Genomic DNA, 26,777 nt, shown 5'->3' on the forward strand with positions numbered 1-26,777 from the left:
GAAACAGCACATCTGTATCCTGTGGGTAAATGCCTACTAGTGCAATTGCTGGGTCGTAGGATAGTTCTATTTTTAGTTTTTTCAGGAACCTGCATACTGTTTTCCAGAGTGACTACACCAGCTTTCATTCCCACATATTTTAACATCTTGGGGAAATTATTTCATTTTGTAAATCAGAATGAGAGAGGAGATTTTGGGGGGGAGCAGTGGGAGAGTAAGGTTGACACCCGAGGTAGTGGTAGGTAGTTATTTATGTTTTTATTTAAATTTTACCAGTTCTGAGAAATACTTTCATCAAGAAAAATGTGTGTGTGTGTGTGTTTCTAGTTCCATGGACCCAAAAAAGAGCAGATATCATCTTAGATTACTAGCTGCCTCCAATTACTAGCTCCAACTTTTACTATCCATGTGACCTTGAGCAATGAATTCATTTATTTGTTCTTTAGTTAATTCACCTCTGTAAAATGGGAATGCACTGGCACCTGCCTCATAAAATGAACTTATTAAACAAGAAAGGTAGTTAGAACAATGAATTATCCACAATAATTGTTCATATGTATTACCATATTGGTTTTGTATTATAATTTTTTATGTATATTAGTATATTGGTTATTGTGATTATTATAATTTCTCATGCCTCTCATGTCTTTCCCATCATTTATTCAAAGTCCTATTTAGCCTTGCTACTAGCAATGTGAACACTTCGACCAGTCCATGTGACCCAGAAATTTTAGAAAAATTGTCCTCTACAGATAAAACCAGTAAGTAAGGTGATTGGTTAAAGAATAATCCAACATTTAGCACTTGGAAAGTGCGTGACTATATTGTTATAAATGCATATTGTGCAATTAAAAAAAATAAAAGACTTTACATTCCTGATTGGGGGTTATACAATCCCCAAATCTCACTGTCTTAAAAACAACAATGCTCCCTGTATGTGCATCTATGTCAGCAGAGGCATGCAGAGTATCAGTTACCATCTCAAATGTTTACTCTCTCTAGAAAAAGAGAATGTGGTGAAGCAGACACTGTCTCTAAAGCATCTATGGAGAGGCAACATATAAATCTGATTTGTTCATATCTTATTGGTCACAGCAAGTCTTATGGTCATGTTTATCTTTCAGTAGGTGAAGAAGTTGAATAAGCCAGAGGCGAAAGAGCTGGAATACTTATTTAAAAACTCCAGGGGCACCTGGATATCTCAGTCGGTTAAGCGTCTGACTTCAGGTCAGGTCATGATCTCACGGCTCATACAGCTCAGAGCCTGGAGCCTGCTTCGGATTCTGTCTCCCTCTCTCTCTGCCCCTTCCCTGCTCGTGCTCTGTCTCTCTCTCTCTAAGAATAAACATTTAAAAAATTAAAAAAAAAAACTAAAAGAGTAAACATTAATTACAAAGCCTGTGTTATTGTTTATTATATGATAGGGTTCAAATTCATTTTAAGAACATTAAGGGACTTATGCACAATACATAAGTACAATACAACTCACCCTATTAAACAGAAACAAGGGCTGAGTCTTCGAGAAAACCTCTGCACTTACCCCAGGCCTCTTTGGCACCATGGTGTATGCCATTATTGGCAGAGTTCTCCAAATTTAGCTAATTTTGGGTGTTTTCTCAATTTGATTTCATGGCCCGGGCTTTATAAAAAATGAAAGACTTAGGTATGGAATGAGAATTACACGTGTTTCTGTAAATAAAATTTCAAAATGTTCCCTATATTGGTTGCATGGTATATATTCATACCTATGAACAAAAGTTCACACCAAATACAAATGGAGGCAACGGGATGGAATGCTTAATTCTACCTGGCGGTCTAAAATATGGAAATGCTTCCAACTAGTGATCTTGTTTGAACAGAGCTGAGATAGAAAAGAAGGGCAACGTGAACACCTAATTGGATGAGATTAGCCCTGGGCTGTGAAGAAAACAGATTGCCTGCAGCCATGTATTGAATTTTCAAAACAGCAAAGTGGGGATCATGGCAGGAGATGAGGTTTGTATGGAAGGCTAAATCCTAGAAGCTTTTTTTAATGCTACAGTCAGTTTAGTGTTTATTTCTTTGCTTATGTAAAATAAATCCAAACTAATCTGCAAATGCATTAAAATCACTTCATAAAGTATCTTATTTCATTCTCATATGCATATTATAGGAAGGCATCAGCATTTTTAAGTAACCAAAATGTCTCAGTGGCACGCCCTTAATTCCCTTTTTCATTCACTCATTTATTCATTCAACAAAATTCAGTGTAGATTGTTCACTGAACAGGCAGAGTTCCATTCTTATTAGTTTCCTGGTGTTCTTTATCTGCACTGATAATACATTGTTATGCCTTATAAGAGATAAAATTTGCCAAGAAACTATTTCTGATTCTTTTCAAAGTCAAATTTTTAGTATGTAGTCATAACCATAAAGTATTAGAATCCACTTATACTGGGTCTCATGCAGAAACTTATAAAATAATGTAAATAATGGTCTTGATTACTTTTTAGGATAATTTCTGTACTTCTCTCATTTGAAAATTTATATGGTGTGACGGATTCATTCTGGATGGTGTTCTGGGCTAAATTGTGTCCTCTCCAAATTCATAATTTAGGACCTTAACCTCCAGGACCTCAGAATGTGACTGTATTTGGAGATGGGCCTGTAGAGAGGTAATTAAGGTTAAATGAGGTCATATGAATGGTCTAGTCCAATCTGACTGGTGCCTTTATAAGAAGATGTAATTTGGATGCACAAAAAGAGCCACCAGGGAAGCATACCCATAGAGAAAAGTCCATGCGAGGACCAGTGAGGTGGATATTTGCAAGACAAGAAGACACCTCAGGAGAAACCAACCATGTTTACAACTTGGTCTTGGACTTCTGGTCTCCAGAACTGTGAAGAAATACATTTCTGATGTTGAAGGCACCCCTTTTATAGTATTTCGTTAGGACAGCCTTGCAAAGTAATACAGATGGGGATGTATACATACTATTAGCTGAAACAAACAAACACACGAACAAACAAACAAATGGCAAAAGGCAGAGCTTTGTTATCATGCAATTAATTAAGTTTGATAATAATCACAGGACACAGGTCTTCTTCAGGGGTCATGGACTTGTTTCATGTTATTGATTTCTCATTTGAAAGCCCTTCCTTCGAAGGGAAGAGGTTTGATAAGAGCAAAAGAAGCTAAAACTAGGTCAAGTCAAAACCAGCAACACCACAACATCAACCAAAAGTCCTTAGGAACCACCAAAAGAAAGTGGCTGCTCAGATGGAAATTTCATTTGTATTGGAACTTTTGACTGCATTTAAGGGAAAAACATGATTTAAAAAAAAAAAGACATATTAAGAAACCATTCCTTTTGGAAAGAAAATGGCTGAAACGGGTTATACGGCAAAAGCTCATTTGAGGGAATACTGAAACATTGCTAAAATATTCAACTTATTTTTCTATTGTTCAGTGAAGTGTTTCAAACTTTCCTACTGAGCACATCATGTTCAATCCCTAATGCAAATAGATTCAGTTCCAATTCATTTCATCCCCATGTTTTACTTATTTGTATCCTACTGAGCCATTTTTGATGCCAGATAGTCTCTTCTCTTAGACTTTATTTTTTATCTATTCAATTCCCCACTGTGGCTTGCTAGATGTCCTGTCTAGCAATAAGCTATATTTAAATAAGTGTCATATATTTGGAATTCTAATGGTCAGTACCCATTAAGCTGGAAAGAAAAAAAAACTTTACAATTTGCATAAGGGAATTATAAAGCAGACTGGATTAATTTTGACCTTTTAATAGGATTCGTTATACCAATTTTTTTAATCCTTAAAAATCTCTGAATGTTGATTGCTGCTCATAGAAAGTTGTATTCTTTATAGATACTACCAGATACCTCTTAGCGATTTAATACTGGGTATGGATTAAATGATACACATAGGAATGGGCTTGCTCTGAAAATCTAATCAATTGAGGCTTTGTTTCATGTAGGAATTGAACATGTATTTACTTACTGGCATTGAAAGTGGGAAATAATTGAATGCTAACCTGATAGTTTTGCATTTCTCTATTCTTTCTGTTATACTGTGTCTAAGGAAGGTTTTAACCACAAACTATTGCCAAAATCAGAAATCCTTAGACAGTGGAAGAAAAGAAAATTTAATTAAAGAAAAAAAAAAAAAAAGATGAATTAGAAGGTGAACTCTTGGGGAAATATTAGTGGAGATGGTAAGTTTCTTGTTATTTGGGAAACAGTGTTTTGTTTTTATTGGACTTATACCCATAATAAAAATCCAATTCGTTTTCCATTATTACTGTAATACATGTTCTGAGGCAACACTGACCTGGAGTCTAAAAATAGGGTCATATGAAGGCACCAGCCTTAAATGTTGTCTGTAGTTCAGTTTCCTTTCACGTTGTAGGAAGTTTACTGTCCCTTTAAATGATACATTCAAAATTTCTTTCTCACCAACTATTGATCAAAATATAATATCGTGTTTTAATTTGCTTTATATTTAGGAAGGAAATTCTGGTTAAGGCATCAGGAGAGTGCCTTTTAAAAGCATTATGTTTAGTATCATGTGTCGACTGAAGTGAATAACCGATGAGTCAATGATTCAATAGGGTGGGAAAACTGATTTTTGTAGTAGAAGTTCTCAAAAATTATTAGACCAAAATTCTTGGAAAAAAGAGAGAGAATCAAATTAGAATACAAGTATTTCACTGGACATGAGACACAAAAAGGAATGATAAATATATGGGTACATATGCTGATGGGTAAATGTGATCTTGGGTGCCTGTGAAAATTATATTCTGGTCGTTTACATTTTCATAACAAAAGGCGTGTTCTTTAGCTCTGAGTAACTATACCGGAAGAAATATGGAAATTGAGGAGAAAGAAAAAAGTGCAAAAGAGTTGAGTGTTGTTACTGAATCAACTAAGAAGTCATAATCTAATTTACCAGCAACATTAAAGACCCACATCATAAATTTGAAATCCACTCATATATATTTTACTAAAGCACCATTTAGGAAAGGACACAGGCATAATGCAGGTGGAAGTGCAGAGTTTTCTGAGTGGGTATGACAAAGAGAGTCACGACATGTGAGGATAAGAAAAGACCAAAGTGGCAACATAGGAGAACACAGACTCCAGGTCTGCCACCAAGATCAACGATTAAACAGCTCTGAATGAATGAAAACAGCTCTGGGACAGCTTTAGAGTTCACTTATGAAGTTTTAGCAACACAGAGTGAACAAGAAGCCTGAGAAATGAAAACATGTGCACCAAGAACTTGTACACAAATGTTCATAGCAGTATTATTCATAATAGCCAAAGCAATCCTGAGAACAAAGAGCACAGCTGGAGCGTCACACTTCCTCATTTGAAACTATAGTACAAAGTTATAGTATTCCAAACATTACAGCCATTGGCATGAAAATAGAGACCAATGAAACAGAATTTACCACTCAGAAGTAAACCGTCACATGTATGGTCAAATAATATTCGACAGGGGAGTCAAGAATACTGAGTGGGGAAGGGTTAGTCTCTTCAATCGATGATTTGGGGAAAACTGGATAACCACACGCAGAAGGATAAAGTGGACCCCTATCTTAAACCACTCACAAAAATTAACTAAAATAGATTAAATACTTATACATTAGACCCGAATCCCTAAAACTCCTGGAAGAAAACATAGGGCAAAACCTCTTTGATATTCATCTTGGAAACCACTTAACAACTCTTAAGATACGACACCAAAAGCATAGGTAACAAAAGTAAAAAAAACAACAACAAAAACAGTAGGATTATACCAACTTCAAAAGCTTCTGCATAGCGAAACAATCAGCGAAATGAAAAGGTAACCTACAGAATGATAGTAAATATTTTTAAGTTATGTAGCTGATAAATGGCAATATCTGAAGTATATAAAGTACTCTTTCAAGTCAACTGTAAAAACCCATTTGTAGAAATGCTGACAACACTAAGTCCATCTGCAGCCTCCCATTTTGTTCCTGTCTCTGCAATGACCTCCCTTGAGGCTATGTGTTCAGGGGGGCCCTTGAAAGTTAAGGTAATGCTCTGACCAGAATGCAGGAAGATTTGTACTAAGCTTCCCTCTGGTGCACAGATGGTGCCACTTGAGATAGCTACTCTTTGACTTCACTATAATGATCCCTTCACTCTATAAAATCTGTGGATTAAGGTCCAGACTTTGTGGAGAATAACTGTATAGCTGCCATGGATTGTCCACTGCCTGAGCCCCCCTGTCAGTTAGTTAACTTAAATAAAACTCTGTGTATACGGTATGCAGTGGCTTGCTTTGGTTTTCAGTCTCAAAGTGACTTTTCTCGGTTTAGAGGACATTTTGCTCTCTCTCCACCTTCTAACACCACCAAATTAAAAAGTGGTCAGAGGAACTAAATAGGCATTCTTCCAATGAAGACATACACATAGCCAACAGGTACATGAAAATGTTCTCAACATCACTAATTATCAAGGAGATGCAAATCCAAACCACAATGGGATAGCATTCCCACCTTTTAGAGTGGTTATCATTCAACATGAGGGTGAGGGGCACTGAACACCCAGTGCAGTTGAAAATTTATGTATATTTGACTCTTCAAAAGCTTAGCTACTAATAGCTTAGTGTTCACCAGAAGCCTTCCTAATAGCGTAAAGTCAATTAACACATATTTTGTATATTAAGTGTATTGTATACTATATTCTTACAATCAATTAAGATGAAGAAAAGAAAGTGTTATTAAGAAAATCATAAGGAAGCAAAAATGTATTTATAGGTTTGTACTCTATTTATTTTTAAAAATCCATGTAGGGGCGCCTGGGTGGTGCAGTCGGTTAAGCGTCCGACTTCAGCCAGGTCACGATCTCGCGGTCCGTGAGTTCGAGCCCTGCGTCGGGCTCTGGGCTGATGGCTCAGAGCCTGGAGCCTGTTTCCGATTCTGTGTCTCCCTCTGTCTCTGCCCCTCCCCCGTTCATGCTCTCTCTCTGTCCCAAAAATAAATAAATGTTGAAAAAAAAAAATCCATGTATAAGTGGACCTGCACAATTCAAACCAATATTCTTCAAAGGTCAACTATTGTTGTACTGTTGATGGATTGAACATAGGGTTATGTCTGTGTTTTTCAGAAAATTCTATTATTTGTGTTTTAAAATACGTTGTATACTTAGAAATCTTAGTTTTTGTCTTTCATTTACTGACAGGATATCTAGAAATATCACACTGCCATTATAGATTGCCATTTCATTGTTGTAATCTTTATATATTCTTTAAATACTCTGCACTGCTATTACCAATCACATACAAGTTTAGACATTAATTCTTTTTAAAGCAATGAGAGTAGACTTCCAGTTTCAGCACCCACATGTAAAGGGCTTGGTAATCCCCCCCTCATCTTTACAACAAGGAAAACCTTGACAAACTGAAGATCAACAAGTTTTCCTTGGGCCTGTCAGTGAATTGAAGTCACATGGCTAGAAATAAGGAAAGACAAAGTCATCCAGAGATGTAGTTGAGATCTGCTTATCTAGAGCAGACATTAATGGAGCCATTAACTGGTAGGAATGCAAATGATAATTTTGATAAATTGAGAGTGAGCAACTCCTGGGAGCTACAGTCATTACTCAGGCTCCTACACTTTTGGTGTCTGTACATTCTGGTACTCTACCAAGCTCTCATGGTGAATATCTGGGAAAACTGTTCTGGTTTCTGTGGCAGGGGGAGGGAAGCATAATCATTGTGAAATATATTCAGAACCTTTTTGTAAAAATAACCTAAATCGTAGGCATTTTTCCAAAGCTTTATTCCAGCTGGAAAAATGGCATCTCTTTCCCTACAACACTTCCAACCTTCCTTCCTCATCTAGAGGAGAAAAATATCATAGTCAACAGAGGTCAGGGATTCAAGGAAATTGATTGGGAATATCAGGGAAGTAATGAGGGGGATGGAGGAAAAAGATATGTCACTGGAGAAATGTGAGTGAAAGTCACTATCTGTAGGCACAGACCCATAAAAGAGTGATATATCATAGACATATTATAGAATGTTCTTCACAACTCCATACCTTACTACCAAGAGGGCTCCAATATAATAACAGTGGATTACAATTAAAAGAGTTGCAAGATATTGCTTCTTTTTGATGGTGGGTGTTTAGGGAAGCCCAAGACTAAGAGGAGATTCTCCCCTCCCCACTCCAAAAACCCTAAAGCTAGAGGAATTCGAATCTTTTGAGCTCTATGGCTACAACACACACTACACACAGCCTATTCAGGTTAACACGAATCTTTATACTCTATGCCTATATATCTCAGTTCTTAATATCTTACGCATCATGTTTGAATTTCAAAAAAAAAAAAAAAAACCAGAAGACATATGCAAAGCAATCATCAAAATCAGATTCAACATGACATAGATATTGGACTTATCAGATGGGTGATTTAAAATATTTATGATTTATATGTTCAGGATTTCAATGGAAATAGTACACAGTATGCAAAAGCAGAGTGGTAATATAAACAGAGATGTGGAAACTTGGAGAAAGATTTAAAAACAAACCCTAGGAATCAAACACAGTGTAATAGAAATGAAGAAAGCTTTTGATAGGCTCTTCAGTAAACTTCACATGGCTCAGGAAAAAAATTATTGAGCTTGACTCATAACAAACAATTCCCAAACTGAACTGCAAAAAACAAAACAAAAACAAAACAAAACAAAATGATTGAAAAAAGCAAATATCCGAAGACAGGAGCAATGCCAAAGGTGTAACGTGTCTAACTGGGATATGAAAAGGAAAAGAAAGAGAGAAAAGAATAAGAGAAACATTTAAAGAAAGAATAGCCAAAAACTTGCCCCAATTAATGACAGACACTAAACATAAGTGTAAAACATAAAAATTATCAAATTGTTAGAAATAAAAGAAAAATTTCAGGATCTAGGGCTAGGTGAAGTATTCATATACATGAAACCAAAAGTACAATCCCATAAAAAAATTGGCAAATAGACTTCATCAAAATTAAAATTGTTTCTTGGTGAAAGATCCTGTTATGAAGAAGAAAAAAATGATATGGAATGGGAAAAAATATTTGCAAGCCATATACTGATAAAGTACTTGCATCTGGAATATGTTTTTAGAATTCTCAAAACTCAACCATAATAAAACAAGCATTATGGGATGCCTGAGTGGCTCAGTAGATTGAGTGCCCAGCTTTTGATTTCGGGTCAGGTCATGATCCCAGGGTTGTGGGATTGAACCTGGCTTTGCGCTCCATGTTGAGCATGGAGGCTGCTACAGATTCTCTCTCTCTCTCTCTCTCTCTCTCTCTCTCCCCTCTCCCTGGACCTCATATTCTCTGTCTCTCTCTGTCTCTCTCTCTCTAAACAAAAACAAAAACAAACAAGTATTACACTCAAAAATTGGTAACAAGCTATGAATAGACATTGTACCAAGAAATATATTTAAGTGGGAAATAAGCAAAAAAGATGTTTAACATTGTTAATGATCAAGAAAAGCAAATTAACATAAATTAATCAAATTTAATTTTATTCATTTGTAATGATTTCTACAAGTCTTCTTTATATCTTCCAATCTTCCCTTTTGATGGTTTTTATTAATTTGTCATTGGAAATCATTGGAATATAGTTTCCAGTGAGAATAGCATAACAACACTCAGTAGAACTGTGGGGTGCAGTCTCTTCTTCTCTAATTGAGATGGCCTTGTTCTTTGAAGGTCAGCTTCAGGATGAAGAACTAATGGACTGACTCTTTCTTTGGGTAATGACTTTCAGTTGGGACTTCAGGCCCAAGAGATGAAATTGTCCAAGATGATTATACTTGATGTTGTTCAGCTCAATAGAAAGAGCAAAACAAGTTTGGGGTATAAGTCTAGCTATGAATAAAGTTTGTACATGCAATTATTATGTATCATATTCATTATGGACATCTTGGGCTTGAAGTTCCATTCAAAGTCATTAGTCAAGGTGACTTCCATGCTTTACTATCCCTGAACCCAGTCAATATGAAGAAACTCAGCATCTGGAAGTTGTCAATGACATCACATTTTATAAGTCATTGCTTCCGTATTTCTTCCTCTTTTCTACATTCACAATTGTTATTTGGTTTCCCCCTCAAACCTAATAGACATGCCATTTATACCCTCACCTCTGATCCTTCCCATAAAAGCCTCCATTCAGGAAAGCTTCCCACATCGTGAAAAAGAAATAGTATAGAAGAATAAAGCATAAGAAGCAGCATAAATATGGTATTTATATACCTTGGGTCAAAAGATGACACAAAAAGTGAAATGTCTAAGATATCGGTAAGAGGAACTTTTTCTTAGACAGGCTTTCAGAGTTCTTTGAACCACACCATGGGGGACCTTCAACTGGGCAATTCATCTATTCTTTCTTTCTTTTATTTCATTCAATATATGCTTATTGAGCACATACCTCACACCAAACTTGGAAATCTAACCTTAAACCAGACAGACAAAGGCATCAACTTCATGAAACATATAGTCTTGTAGAGGAGACAGATAATAAATGGAGACATAAGAATTAACAAATGAACAAATACATGAAGTAGATGTAGTGACAATTGTTAGAAGAAAAATAAAGCACAGTACATTAATGTGCTGTTTTACACAGCTTGGCCAGAGAAAGTCTCTTTGAAGAAATGACTTTTGATCAGGGATATAAATGAGTTGAATGACTAATGAGGATATTTAGGATAAGGGTACATCAGGCAGAAGGAATTGCAACCTTGAGTGTTCTAAGGAAATAACATGACTAGTATCCTAAAGGACAGCAAGGGGATGCCCAAACTGACTGAATTGTGTGTATGGGGGAGAAGGATAAAGAAAGGATAATATCAGAAGATATTGGAAAGGTAGCTTGAAATAAGTCCAAATTGGGACTTAAATTTTTATTCTAAGAGAAATTTTCATAAGGTTTTGAACAAAAGACTTTTTTAATAAAACGGTTTCTCTGGCTGCTGTGGAGACAAAGTGTGTTCTAAAGCCAGAACATCCTAGAAGCATCTCCATGACATGGGAGGGCACTATCAATTGATAAATGGAAGTTCTATACAGTACCCTAGACAAAGAACTAAGCAGGAATAAGAGGACCTGACTCGTGGGACAGGGCAATTGATCTCTTCCAAATGCAACTCATACATTCTAGTCACTATATGGTGATCAATCTCTTTTGCCACTTTAATATTTCAGCTTATTTTAAAATCTTTATTCTACTAATGTGAATAGAAATAATTTGCAGAATAGCCTAGTATATTTGATGAAAGAGCTAGACTATCTGTACTTTTCCTAATTGCATTGCTTGTTCTACCTTACTTTGCCATTTCAAAATCAATTCTTTTTGTTGAATTAGATAATTTCCTCATCTAATGTTAGAATTACTTTATCTAAACCTAATGGTTTTTAATGCTCACTTCAAAAAATATTCACTTTGCTACATTTTATTAATAGATATTTTACAAATTCTCCATTACTATCTAATTGTGCAAAATACTCTTGCCTACTTTTCTTATTAAAGCCAGGTTTTAAAATGAATTCAACATGTTAGCATTTAAAAAATAATTATCAATTTCATGCCTACTTGCCTTGTACGTGCTTTACTTCTCAGATATTTCTTTTCTATTTTCCTTTCTATTCTTTTAATCCTTTGAATAGCATTACATTTTTTCCCCTGGTCTCATATCTATTTTCATATCTCCAGAATTGTCTTACACCCTCACTCTTCGATCCCAATCCACAGTAATCCCCATTTTTACCATTAAGTTTCAGAAGATTATTGTTGTGGGGTACCAAAAAAGATACCTTACTTCTCTAAATCTTACTTTAGAGGAATGTGCATGTCATGCCATACTTATGTGAACATGATATTTTCTCTGTCTTTATCCACAGAAATGTTAGCTAACATCTCTAGCAAGAACTTAATTGTCTCTTGGTTTTCTAATTTCCTTAGCAGGTTTCCTGGTATTTCAAATTATTTAACAACAGGAGGTAATTTGAAAATTATTGATTAACATTAAATCATTATTTCCATCAGTATGTACCTATATCTGATTCATTTTTCAACAATGCTCTAACCATCCTTTTTATCCCCACTATCAGATAATTAAATATACTTTAAATTATAGAAATACGCTGTTATTAATCCAATAATTAATATAGTTATATGTAATAGAAATACATGATATTATAATATTTCTATAAGATTGGAAAAGACTTTAAATGTCCTCCAATTCATTCTCCATACAATGCATGTCCCCTTTTTAAGTCAATCCCTGTAGTCTCATCTCTCACAAATATTACCATAATACCATTTTAATTTTTCTCCATTTTTCCATATTACTGCCAGCAAATCTCTAAAATGCAAACACCACTGAATAGCATTCATTGGCACCTTATTTACTGATCTTGGTTTCTCCTGCCTCATATGTTTCTAAATTTTCAGTCCTGATTTTTGTGATTTTAGCCCTGCAAATTTACATTCTTTCAACCATGTTCCATACCAGAAAAGATAGAATATTTTCATGAAAGAACCACTTGTTGTTATTATTGTCAGAGACAAACTCTGAGCTGTTTAAATCAGTGATGAAACTCAGGTAGACATTTCTAGTGATTGAATGTTGAATAACGTGTTTATGTCATTCTATATCCAAGCCAGGCACTTGAAAGGAAGTGAAAAAACTGCGACAGAGATTACTAAAATAGATATGCCTTTGACTAAGAGCCCTCCAACCTATGGATGGCAGAGGAGGGATGGTGCGGGGCAGGATGGAATAAAGCAAAAAATGTACGTACAGTTGTCCCATTTTCAAATATGTTTTTCCATTGAACTATTTAGTTTGAGTTTTCTGAATGCTACACTTTTAAAAATTATTAAGGAAAAATACACATTACACAAAAAACACCATTTTAAGATTTCACCTGTTTTCCTCTAATGGCATGGTAGTTTTACCTCTCGTATGTAGGTATTTAATCTGTTTGAGATAATTATTTTATGTGGTATGAGGTGGCGAGGTATGGGTCTGAATTAGGGTGTGTGTGTATGTGTGTGTGTGTGTGTGAGAGAGAGAGAGACAGAGAGTCAGAGACAGAGACAGAGAGAGAAGTTTATTCTAAGTAGTTAGTTCATGAGATTGTGGGGGGCTGGTAAACTCAAGATCTGCAGGGGAGGCCAGCAAGCAGAGAAGTTAAAATGTTGAGACTTGAGTCTGAATGTAATCTGAGGGATGATCCCTTCTTACTTGAGAGACCATCAATCTTTTCTCTTAAGGCCTTCAGCTAATGGATGAGGCTGACTCACATTATTGGGGTAATCTTTTTTACTCAAAGTCTACTGGTTTAAATATTAATCATGTCTAAGAATACTTTCATAGCAGTGTCTAGACTGGTGTTTGACCAAAACTGGGTTCGTGATCAAGTCAATTTGACACATAAAATTAATCATCATGGGGTCAAACTTCTTTCTTTTGCATGTGGATATCCCTTTGTCCTAGAAATATTATTCAAAAGACTAGTTTTTACCTGTTGCATGATCTTGACATTTTTGTCAGAAATCAATCAACCATATGACGTGGAGCATCTTAACATATGCTTTTTTGCGATGAACATATGTTTTCTGGTGATGTAGTTATTCAGATCTTTTGGATATTTTTCATTTTTCATAGTGCTAAGTTTTAAGAGTTCTTGGTGTATTTAAAACTTTTTTTGGTTTATTTGTTTTTGAGAGAGAGAGAGAATGAGAGAGAGAGCATGAGTGGGGAAGGGGCAGAGAGAGGGAAACACAGAATCTGAAGCAGGCTCTAGGCTCTGAGCTGTCAGCACAGAGCCCACCATTGGGCTTGAACCCACAAGTCATGAGATCATGACCTGAGCCAAAGTATGGCGCTTAACCGACTGAGCCACCCAGGTGCCTCAAGAGCTCTTTGTGTATTTTAGACACAAGTCCTTTATTAGGTATGTATCTTGTAATTGTTTTCTCCAAATTTGTGTCTTGTCTTTTCTTTCTTTAATAGTGTCTTTCACAGGACGACATATTTAAACTTAGTGTAGTCCAAATTATTAACTTATTGTCATGGCTTTGCTTTTGGTGTTATATCTAAAAATAGATTGCAAAACTCAAGGTCACATAGATTTTCTTCTCTATTACCTTCTAGCAGTTTTATAATTCTGTGGTTTGTTTATGTCTGTGATCTACTTTGAGTTAAATTTTTTTGAAAGGTGTGAGGTTTATAACTAGAATCACTTTTTGCATGTGATTGTCTTGTTGTTCTGGCACTGTTGTTGTAAAGACTATCTTTGTTTAATTGAATCTCTTTTGCACTTTTGTCAAAGATCAGTGGACACTGTTGTGTGGGTTAATTTCTAGGTTCTTTATTTGTTTCACTGATGCATTCATCTATTTTTGGCCAATGATAAAGGGTCTTACCTCATTTAGCATCCCTCTGGTCATTGTAAATTTTTGTTTCCATTCCAGAGCTCCAAGGAAAGTGATTCTTTTTTTTTTAAATGTTTTTATTTATTTTTGAGACAGAGAGAGACAAGCATGAGCAGGGGAGGGGCAGAGAGAGAGGGAGACACAGAATCCGAAGAGGCTCCAGGCTCTGAGCTGTCAGCACAGAGCCTGACGCAGGGCTCGAACTCACGGAGTGTGAAATCATGACCTGAGCTGAAGTCGGAGGCTCAACCGACTGAGCCACTCAGGCGCCCCCCAAGGAAAGTGATTCTGACATTCTTTGCCAACATAATAATTGTTTTCATGGATAAAGTTTTGGTTTCTATGCTCCCATTTTTGGTTATTGCAATGCAACTTCATTTGATAGACAACTGGGCAAAATTACTTTTAAGGGAGGAATGGAACCTCAAAACAAATGAACTATAATGGACATATATTAAAGTCTTATGTTATTACAGGTGTGTTTGTAGTTGAAATTTTAAATAAGGAAATCAATATCTAAGACATTTGCTATAACATTCACAGGTCTCTCATTTTGGATTTTGACGCATCCAATGTCCAATGAGTTTATTGACCAAAGTATATATTTGTAGGGAAAAAAAACGTACTATGTTTTTGTTGAAACATGCCTTATATTTTCTGAAAAATACTGACAGCAAAAATCAAACTAAATCCTGGTTGGGGAGATAGTACCATAAACTTAAAGTGATGCCAGCTATACCTCAAAGCTAAGAAAAAAAATATCAATTTTTATTTCTCAGTGGTAGCATACTAATGCTTACAGATTGTGTACAGACCAGTAAATTTGCATCAAGAACCACTTTCGTTGTAATGCCAATGGCACTAAAAATTTCAGTGGTAGGTTATATCTTTGCTTCTCAAGAAATCAATAATCAAGGTTTTTTGGTGATTATTTGAAAATCAATAGAAATACTGATGAATGCAGGCTTAAATAAAGACACTAACACTGTGGTGTTCATAAGAGTTTACACTTCTAGGTTAACCAAAACAATTTTAATACATTTAATTCTTCGAGAAAAGTGCCTCGCTGAGCAACAGAGGTACAGAATTATTTCTGAACTGCCACCAGCAATGACATTTAAACATCACTGCTTAAATTGCTTTTTCTCAGAAATTGCTGCCCACATCTGCAGTCTCATATGTCATTTTTTAGATCTAATGTCATAAATTACAACCAAATATTTTAACAAACAATATGTTTCTGCCTAGTTTTATTTAAAAACCTTTTTTGTATAGAGCAACTATTGAGGGAGACAAAAGTCACATTTGAGAAGAATCTTGATTCCCTTCCATTTTTCTAACAGCATGACTAGAATTTATAATTAATAGATTTCACAAAGTCTTTCGTGTGCCATTCTAAATGGAATCTTTTAATTGCTATGATTACATTTTCTTGCAATTTCATGGGTATAATTAAAATGCCTTGTTATAAAAAAGCTTGGTAGGGGGGAAGAAAAGGAGCTTCTATTTGAGATGACCAGGTTTCATTCAAGTGTGTCCTGGCCAAGTTCATATTATTACCATCTCGACCATCATCTCTCAAGGAAGTTAATGGGCTTTCTGAGCATGCAATAGTCTTGCACATGTCAGCTTGGCATCATTATGGCAGGTTTTAAGAGATCAATCGTGAAAATTAATAACACCATCTGAGTTTGAGACACTGTTTTTCATTTACAAGATATTTCTTGATCCTCTTTAAGTGCAATTACTATTTGGGTTAAAAACTAAAGAGATAACTATTTTATGTGGTATGAGGTAGGGAGGTAGGGGTCCGAATTACATATGGGTGGCCAACAGACACGTGAAGACTCTGGACGTCACTAATCATCAGGGAAATGCAAACCAAAGCCACAATGGGATGTTACCTTACACTAGTCAGAATGTCTAATGTCAAAAAGGTAAGGAAGAACAAGTGTTGTGAAAGATGTGGAGGAAAAGGAACCCTCATGCTCTATTGGTAGGAATGCATATTGGTGCAACAACAGTGAAACACAGGATGGAGAGTTCTCAAAAGATTAAAAATAGAAAAACCATATGATCCAATAATTCCACTCCTGGGTATTTACTCAAAGAAAGGGAAAACACTAATTCAAAAAGAAAAAGGCACCCCTATGTTTATTGTAGCATTATTTACAATAGCCAAGATACGGAAGTAACCCAAGTGTTCACTGATAGATGAATGGATAAAGGAGATATATATCTATGCACATATTGCATATATATATATCCTTTATCCATATCTTTATGCAAAGATATATATGCAGATATTTATGATATCACTCAGCCATAAAAAAGAATGAGATCTTGACAAATATCATATCATTTCACTTACACGCAGAATCTAGAAAACAAAGCAAATGAACAAGCCAACGCACAAGAGAAGCAGAAACAGATCCATACATACAGAGAGAAAATAGATGCTTGCCAGAGTGGAGCAGGGTCAAGGGATGGACAAACTTGGTGAAGGGGAGTGGGAAGTGAGGCAGTAAGGCTTCCAGTTACGGAATAAGTAAGTCACAGAGATGAAAGGTGCAGCATACGGAATAGAGTCAATGATATGGTAATAGCAATGTATGGGGACAGACGGTAGCTACACTTGTGAGCAGAGCATAACGTATAGACTTTTTAAATCACGATGCTGTACATCTAAAATTAATGTAACATCCTGTGTCAACTATACTTTGGTTAAAAAAAAAAAAAAGAAATAGGGAAGGAGAAACAGTGAATTATCCTTACAGTGATTGTTAATAAATGTGTTTTAAGACAGTGGAAATTTAAGTGTGTTTTCTATTATCTACTGTCACTAAATTTTTAACCCAGATGTAGTGTCCTAAAAGGAGAACAAAATTAAATTTATGTAGATTCATTTTTGTATCACCATGTTCAGTTCTGTAATCTTGATAATAATACCCTTTATAAAGTCAGGACCTATTAGTTTAAAAAGTGGATTTATAAACATAGTAAAAGGTAGTCACCCACATAATTATTTTTTTAAATACATATATTTTGTAAGTGCTTATTTATTTTGAGAGAAACAGAGCTTGAATGGGGGAGGGGCAGAGAGAGAGAGAGAGAGAGGAGAGAGAGAATCCCAAGCAGGTTCCTCACCATCAGCCCAGAGCCAGAAGTGGGGCTTGATCTCATGAGCCGTGAGATCATGACCTGAGCTGAAATCAAGAGTCTGTCTCTTAACTGACTGAGCCACCTAGGCGCTCCACCCACATAATTCTTAATGATTTAATTTGTCAAAACTTACGTTGTAAATACTGTAGACTGACTATAAAACACCACAGCTTTTACAACTTGATTTATTCTTCTCAGGCTTTTCTATTATTTAGATTATTCTATTGTTAAAGGAAATTTTTTAAAAACTGCTCCACAATCCAAAGCCAAATTATAACGTAAGCATTTCCAATGTTGTTTTCTGCAAGAACATTAAAAAATAAGCTTTCAGTCCTAAATTCCTTATTCTTTTTTTTTTAAATGTTTATTTATTTTTGAGAGAGAGAATGCAAGTGGGGGAGGGACAAAGAGAGAAGGAGACACAAAATCCAAAGTAGGCTCCAGGCTCCAGGCTTCAGGCTCCAGGCTCCAGGCTCCAGGCTCCAGGCAAGATCATGACTTAAGCCGAAGTCAGACACTTAACCGACTGTGCCACCCAGGCACCCTGAAATAAAATCTTTCAATGAACCAGTAAAAGAAAAGCAGGGCTCGATCCCACAAACCATGAGATCATGACCTGAGTAAACCCACAAACCGTGAGATCATGATCTGAGCTGAAGTTGGACACTCAACTGCTGAGCCACCCTGGTGCCCTTTAAATTCCTTATTCTTACCAAGACCCAGGTATGCAGTGATGCTCCCACAGCACAGCCTTCTTGGTTTACTTTGGCAAAATGTGCTGGAAGCATTCACCTATTGTCTGGCACTAAATTCTGTGACTGGGAAAACATCAGTCCCCACTCTCGAGAGAAACTCCTTTATTATAGGAGAAGACTATAGGGAAGGAAAAGGTATCTTCTATTTGGAGTCAGGGGAACTCAGCTCAAATATTGATTCTGTAATTTGCTCAGTAAATAAACAGCAAGTCACTTCACTTCTCTGAGCTTGGATTTCTTCATTTATAAACATGAGATAATAATAATAATATTGCCTATTCTGCAAAATTATTGAAAAGTAAGCATGAGCTAATGGGTGTCAAAAGCATTTTTATTATTATGTAATGTATTATGACTATAATGAACTACAATTATTTTTGACATTTATGTGTAACAAGGAGTATACTGGAACATAGTAGAAGTTATAAAATATATTTGCTGAGTTTTCATCACACCTTAAGTCTTTATTTGAAGGCTCTTCTTCTCTTCCTTTATATTTTTCCCTTTTCAGTGGTGTCTTTTCCTTTCATTCACATGCATCCTTATCCTTTTTTGTTAGGTTTGTCAACTCAGAGGGCAGAGTTCAAACTACAGAACCACTATGTAAGTAGAGGTAATGAAATGATATTTGAAAAGAGTTTGGGCCAAGAAACACAGACTTTTGTTTCAAATCCTGTCTCTGACACTTCACTAGCCAAACATAGAGACTTTTTTAAATTATTTTTTAAATTTTTATTTTAAATCCAGTATAGTTACATTCAGTGCTATATTCGTTTCAGGTGTACAATATAGTGATTCAATAATTCCATAATCACCCAGTGCTCATCACAAGTGTGGTTCTTAACTTCCATTACCTATTACACCCATCTCCCCACTTACCTCCCCTCTGGTAACCATCAGTTTGTTTTCTATGGTTAAGAGTGTTTCTTGGTTTCTCTCTCTCTCTCTCTCTCTCTCTCTCTGTCTCTCACGTGCGCACCACCCTCCCATTTATCCTTTTGCTCATTTGGTTTGTTTCTTAAATTTCACATATGCATGAAGCCATATGGTATTTGTCTTTGTTTGACTGACTTATTTCACTTAGCATTATGTTTCCATCCAGGTCTTTGCAAAGGGCAAGATTTCATTCTTTTTTATGGCTGAATAGTATTTTATTGCATATATATACCACTTTTTCCTTATCCATTCATCAATTGATGGACACTTGGACTGTTTCCACAATTTGTCTATTGTAAATAATGCTACTATAAACATAGGGGACATGTATGCCTTCGATTTGGTGTTTTTGTACTTTTGGGGTAAATACCAAGTAGTGTGATTACAGGCTCATAAGGTAGTTCTATTTTTAACTTTTTGAGGAACTTCCATACTGTTTTCCATTGTGGCTGCACCAGTTTGCATTCCCAACAACAGTGCAAGAGCATTCGTTTTTCTCCACATCCTTGCCAACATCGATTGTTTCTTGTGTTTTTGCTTTTAGCCATTCTGACAGGTGTGAGGGGATATCTCATTGCAGTTTTGATTTGCATTTCCCTAAAGATGAGTGATATTGAACATCTTTTCATGTGTCTGCTGCCCATCTGTATGTCTTCTTAAGAGAAATACCTGTTCATGTCTTCTGCCAGTTTTTAATTGGATTATTTATTTGGGGGCAGTTGATTTATATAAGTGCTTTATACATTTTGGATACTAATCTTTTATCAGATAGGACATGGGAAAGTTCTTTAAGTCATTTATAAAAAAAGAATCAGAATACATACTTCAGAAAGTAATTTTGGGGATGCCTGGGTGGCTCAGTTGGTTAAGCATCCAACTCTTGATTTTGGCTCAGGTCATGATCTTGTGGTTCATGAGTTCAAGCCCCACATTGGGCTCCAACTTTGGCTCAGGTCTTGATCTCACAGTTTGTGAATTTGAACCCTGCATCGGGCTCTGTGCTGACAGCTCAGAGCCTGGAGCCTCTTCAGATTCTCTCTCTCTCTCTCTCTCTCTCTCTGTCTCTCTGTCCCTCCCTCACCTCTCTCTCTCTCTCAAAATAAATAAACAAACTTTAAAAAATATATTTGGTGATTTCATTGAATGTGATGGAAATAACCATTGCTCCACAATAAAGTTCTGGGTACTGCAAATGTGCCCCAGTTAAGCCTTGATTTATTATTCGGCAAACATTTCAAGTATTCGATGGAAATAGTAACATATCGACCCACCACTTGATGGGTACAGATTCCCTAGGGACCTTTGTGCATCCTGCAGTGAGGAGTCCAGTGAAGCCTATGTTCATGGACTACCAGGACATCTACCATGGCCACTATAATGAGAGGGCTGGGTAGATAAATGCTAATCTTCCTAAATTGTGTGTCAAAGATTTTGCAAAATTTAGCCAAAACACTGATTCACTTTGGTGTCCTGGGATGCTGGGAGAAGCAAAAGGGGCACAAATGGCTTGTTAGCATCATAAATCGGAAGACAAACCGGGGATGTCTTTTCAACCACAGCTGACTGACTCTTTTGTGATTTTATTTTCCTTTTTTTTTTTTTTAATGTTTATTCATTTTTGAGAGAGACAGAGACAGAGCATGAGGGTGGGCAGGGCAGAGAGAGAGGGAGACATAGAATCTGAAGCAGGCTCCAGGCTCTGAGCTGTCAGCACAGAGCCCAATGCAGGGCTCAAACTCACGGGCTGTGAGATCAAGACCTGAGCCAAAGTCGGATGCTCAACCGACTGAGCCACCCAGCCGCCCCTTATTTTCCTTTTTAAACTTGTTTTATATAATGAGAAAATAATGGGACTTTTTTCTGTTGAAATTGAGGTTTTATAAAAACATTCAGTGTCATCAATATCTTTTGTTCATTATCTACCTGTTTTGTTCTCAGGGTTGATAAATGTGGAAGAAACCAGACCCTTACCTCTGTGTAATGATTTCAGAAAACATTTTAGCTATGGTGGAATTCATTTCATCCAAACAAGGGACTGCAGATCTGCCCAAGGTTGAGCATTTCCACCAGTGTGAGAATCTCACTGTGAGAACAATGATAAAATGGTAAAATTGAACCATGTTTCAGACCTGGTAAAAATTCTCAAGCTTTATGTGCTGTTAAATCAAGGTCTTGGGGAGATTCTCTGCAAGAGTAGATAATCAGCCATCCTTTAGATTTGGCTAATTGATGTTAGCAGCTTCCAATGCACTCTACTTCTGCAGTCGGTCCCACTAGATAAACCAAATGCACATGCCTTATTGAACTGCCTTATCTGTTGTGTGTTCCTGCTCTCAATGTCATCAGGATGTTGCTCATTTTTAAAGGAAAACTGCATTCCTAATGAAATGCGCTCCTTAATGGAAATCAGGACACTTGTAACGCTGCTTAAAGTGTATCGAAGAAAACCCAGCAGTTTAGAGTGGAAAATGAGAGAATACCTACCTTGGCAACTTTTAACAATGTGGAATATTTGTGAAACCTAATATTGAAACATCTTCTAAACACTCAGCAAATAAAGTACATCACTCTGCCTTTATATATGAAAAAAGGTAACTCTGTCTTTCCATTACACTTTTTTGTTAAATTTTCCATATAAGAATTTGGATCCAATCCAATAAACTACAAGACAGTAAGTGGCTGGAAAACAGACATGAAATAGAAATACTGCAGAAAGATTGTGATTTGAAGTCAATATTTCTGTTGTAAAACATGGGTAAAACTTTCCTCCCAGTATTATTTTGAAAATCCAATAAGGCGTGAAATAATTCTGTAAGAAACCATGCAAATATTAACTAATTAATCTGTTTACTTATTTTACTATGATAGGATACACAACAAAGAGTATGTTTAAGGTTGTAACTGGATTTGTTTTCATTTTTGTTTTGTTTTGTTTCAAGTTTTTTTTTTTTTTTTTATTCCAGTTAGTTAAAATACAGCGTAATATTAGTTTCAGGAGTAGAATTTAATGATTCATCACTTACATGTAACACCCGTGCTCATCACAACAGTTTCCCTCTTATAGAGCTGGGTTTAAATGTAAATCTTTATGAACTTTTAGGACTACCTAACCTATTTGATCCTCAATTTATTCTTCAGTAATTGTTTTAAAATAAAATAATCAGATGTGTGGAAATAGGTTCTACTTACATAAATAGGTTAGAAAAAAGCTTAGGGCAGGAAGCCACCACCATGGGCCAAAAGTGCCTAAAGTTAGTTGGCGAGATATTGTAATGGGATCACGAGTAATTTGTTATATACCCTGCAGGAAATTACTTTCCATCTGGTGCCAATATACTATTGTACTTTGGTCACAAACTCCACTTGCCCGCCCCAGATCCTTTGCTTTTTACTCAGACAAGTTAATGATTACTATCTTTTTTCACCCTGTTCATGTGTGTAAGATCGTGTTTTCTTCACATTCACCACGTGGGTAATATCTTGTGAGCTCAATAAATACAGAGATGAAACCCCTGTTTGGGGCTCTTGTCTCCTCCTGGACATTAGCCTCTATCATGTTCAATTCTGCATCCGCTCTCTTGCTAGACAAGACAGAACTCCAGATTCATAGTCTGACAATCAGAAAGTTGCAATAGCAATTTAAAAAGAGAAAGTATGGGGTGCCTGGGTGGCTCAGTCAGTTAAGCCCTGACTTCAGCTCAGGTCATGATCTTGCAGTTCGTGAGTTCAAGCTCCGTGTTGGGCTCTGTGCTAACAGCTCAGAGCCTGGAACCTGCTTCCAGTTCTGTGTCTCCCTTTTTCTCTGCCCTTTCCTCTGCTCGAACTCTGTCTCTCTCTCAAAAATAAATACACATTTAAAAAAATTAAAAAAAAGAAAGTATGTGAGAACAACCCAATATATCCCTTTATATATAGCAGGAGCCTACCTAGTTCATTTATTTGTACACTCTAATCTTTACTTGTTAATCCTAATACTTCCAATATCAATATATGCATAATGCATAAATGACTAGAAGTTTTTCCAATAAAATAATGAAGATTATCATTAGACTAAATGAAGTATTCAAATATAAGAGAAGGACTACATTTGGAACCACATGTGTATTTAGATAACAATTACTTTTATAAAGTAACTAAAATAAAGATGAAACAAATGAATATACCTGTGACCTAGTTTAAGACACAAACATTTTAAATGACTTTATATCTCTGAACTTTGCTGGATGATAGCCTTAGTGAAGTGTAGTCTAAAATAAAAAAAAATTCCAAATGGTTTATAATAAATATATTGTTTATGGAGTTATAATAAGTATTTTTCTGATACCATTGTGGATATATTAAGGCACCAAGGAAATGATTAATTATGTGGATGCCATTGAGAACCAGAATTTCCAGCACTGGAAAAAGAAAAAAGAGGTAACATTTGTGGGGCTACACAAAAATCTTATGTTCCTGAATTCAATTTGGAAGTATCATTACCAACACTCTCAATTTAATCCTTGAACATTTTGTTTTCTAGTTGTGTTCACGAAAAGTGCCTGGACACAGTATTATTCCAGCATCAAAGAACACCACTAGTGCCCATATTGGAAATCCTAAATACCATTCTTCACTAAAAGGAGCCAAACCTTCTTGTACAGAGAGCCTATCCAAGTCTTGGGCAAGAAAAGCACAGGATGAACCTGGAACATTTTGTCCTACCACACAGCAAGGATGTTCTCAACAATTTCTAAGTCACAACCAAAAGGATTTAGGATTTAATGCATGAAGGCTCCCTGTAACCAAAGATGGAACACATTTAAGCTCCAGTTAGAAAATGTTATTATCAGTTGAAATACTTGTATTAAAATCCATGTGATTAGCATAAAAGTACAAAAATACTAGGCCCATTGATTGTCTTTGGAGTATGCAAGGTATTCAACTTACCAGTCAGAAAATTGGTAAGGAACGAGAAAACATCAAATATTTAACTTGTGTCTTCTTGTTTTCCCTGGTTGTATTTTAAGATAACTAGCCAGATGACAATGGAAAATTTCTCCTTAAAGAAGTATTCAGCTAATAAATGAAGAAAGAAAGACAAATAAGAACATCACCATTTTCAACACATAATGAAATAAAGGATCAGGGCAAAATTATTAATGAATGTTAACATCATAAGAAGAGTGACAACTGGGTTGTATGTCCCTGTGGGAAGACCACAATTGCACCTAAACAATGTTTTTGCCAAAATACATTAAACCAGCATTATATAAAGCTTGATACATTTGCTTATTGCAAATAACAGAAAACAAGAAGAAAATGATGAGTGACACCATAGGGATAAATCAGAAAAATACAGGCTCTGAGAGATTTTATAAGACAAATGACCCTTTGTCTCAGTAAATAATAGCTAGGAAGGAAGAAACATGGAGAGGAGACCTATAGATTAAAAGAGATTTAAGAGACAAATCAATCATTTGCAATGTGTACACCTTATTGGGTTATGATTTAAATAAATTGTACAAAAAATATTATGTTTGCTTATACAGGAGTAATGTTCCTGTCAAAAACAACTACAAAAACTAAAAAAACAAAGAAAGAAACAACTGTTTGAAGGTGTTATAGAGTAACCAATGCAATCATGATTTAAAGACTTACTGTCCTTGAAAGTAACAACAATACCTAGTGTTGGCAAGAATATGGGCTAAATGAAACACCTATACTTTAATGTCAAAGGATAAATTAACATAGCTGCTTTGGAAACTTTTTGAGATTATCCTCTAAAGCTAGACATATGTGTACCCTATCATTGAGTGCTTTGTGAAACAATCTAAGTGCCCATAAACATTAATGTGGACCAAATGAATAAAGAGTTTCATTGTTATGCAATGGAAATCAGTAGGACAATGATAAAGAATGAATGATTGCTACCTGCAACGCCACAGATAAAACCCAAAGGCAAAATGTTTAGCAAAGGAAACCAGATACCAAAAGAAAACAAGCTATAATTCCAGTCATCTGATTTTCAAAAGCAGGCAAAACTAATGCAGTGGCAATAGAAGTCAGAACAGAAGTTACATGTGAATATACAATTTTTTATTGGTGGGGCATGAGGGAACCATCTGGGTGATAGAAATGTTCTATATCTTTTTTTTTTTTTTAATTTTTTTTTCAACGTTTTTATTTATTTATGGGACAGACAGAGACAGAGCATGAACAGGGGAGGAGCAGAGACAGAGGGAGACACAGAATCGGAAACAGGCTCCAGGCTCCGAGCCATCAGCCCAGAGCCCGACGCGGGGCTCGAACTCACGGACCGCGAGATCGTGACCTGGCTGAAGTCGGCTGCTTAACCGACTGCGCCACCCAGGCGCCCCAGAAATGTTCTATATCTTGATGGTTATATAGATACATGAATTTTTAAAAGGGAGTAAAAAAAGCTAATGAAAATGTGCAATGAAAATAAAAATAAATTATGAAATAATGTGGGAAATTGGAACTAATGGAAAAAACAATTTAAGAAACTATTGTCAATTTCAACGGTGGAAGCAATGGTATTGTTGTTATGCTAGCAGGTTCTTAACATTCAGGTATATGTGCTGCGATATTTACAGTTAAACTTACATAATGTCTGGCATTTGCTTCAGGATGATCTGGAAAAACAGAGCCCCAAACTATATGAAGCACACAGTGACAGAATTGGAGAGAGAATTCAGTTGTTCCACAATCAGAGTTGGAGATTTCAACATGCACAATGTGACAGCATTTAGAATAACTAGACAGAAGGTCAACAAGGAAACAGATGACTTGGACAACAACACTAAACCAACTAAACCCACCCAGTGCTCAATCTAACAAGAGCACAGGGAACATTCTGCAGGATGGACCATATGCTTGGCCATAAAACCAACACTGATAAATTTAAAAGCCTTGAAAGTACACAAAGTATGTTTTCCAACCACAATAAAATGACATTATAAATCAATAAAAAAAGGAAATTTGGAAAATTCACAAATATGTAGACATGAAAGAATACTCTCCTAAATAACCAATGAGTCAAAGAAGAAACCATAAGGCAAATAAGATGAGATGAATACAAATGAAAACGAAACAAAATAAAACCTAAGGTGCTGAGCTAAAGCAGTGCTTAGAGGAAAATTTGTAACTGTGAACTCTTGTTTGTTTGTTTTTTTAAGAAGAAAACTCTCAAATCAATAACCTAAACTTTCACCTTAAGAAAGTGGGAAAAGAAGAGCAAAGATAAATGATGGAAATAAAATGTATTAGGGTAGTAGCACAAGAAAACAGAAAAATAGAGACAATTAACAACAGCAAAAATGGATTCTTTGAAAGAAACCAAACATAACAAAACTTTGACTCTGATAAATTTGAAAAACTTGATAAATCTATCACTTAAGAGTGATAAGTACATGTGTTTTCATTGTATTATTTTTATTTTTGTGTGTTTGAAAATTTCC

Source organism: Puma concolor, chromosome D2, assembly GCF_028749965.1.
Source record: "Puma concolor isolate L17-30 chromosome D2, mPumCon1.1.hap2, whole genome shotgun sequence".
Taxonomy (NCBI): Eukaryota; Metazoa; Chordata; class Mammalia; order Carnivora; family Felidae; genus Puma; species Puma concolor.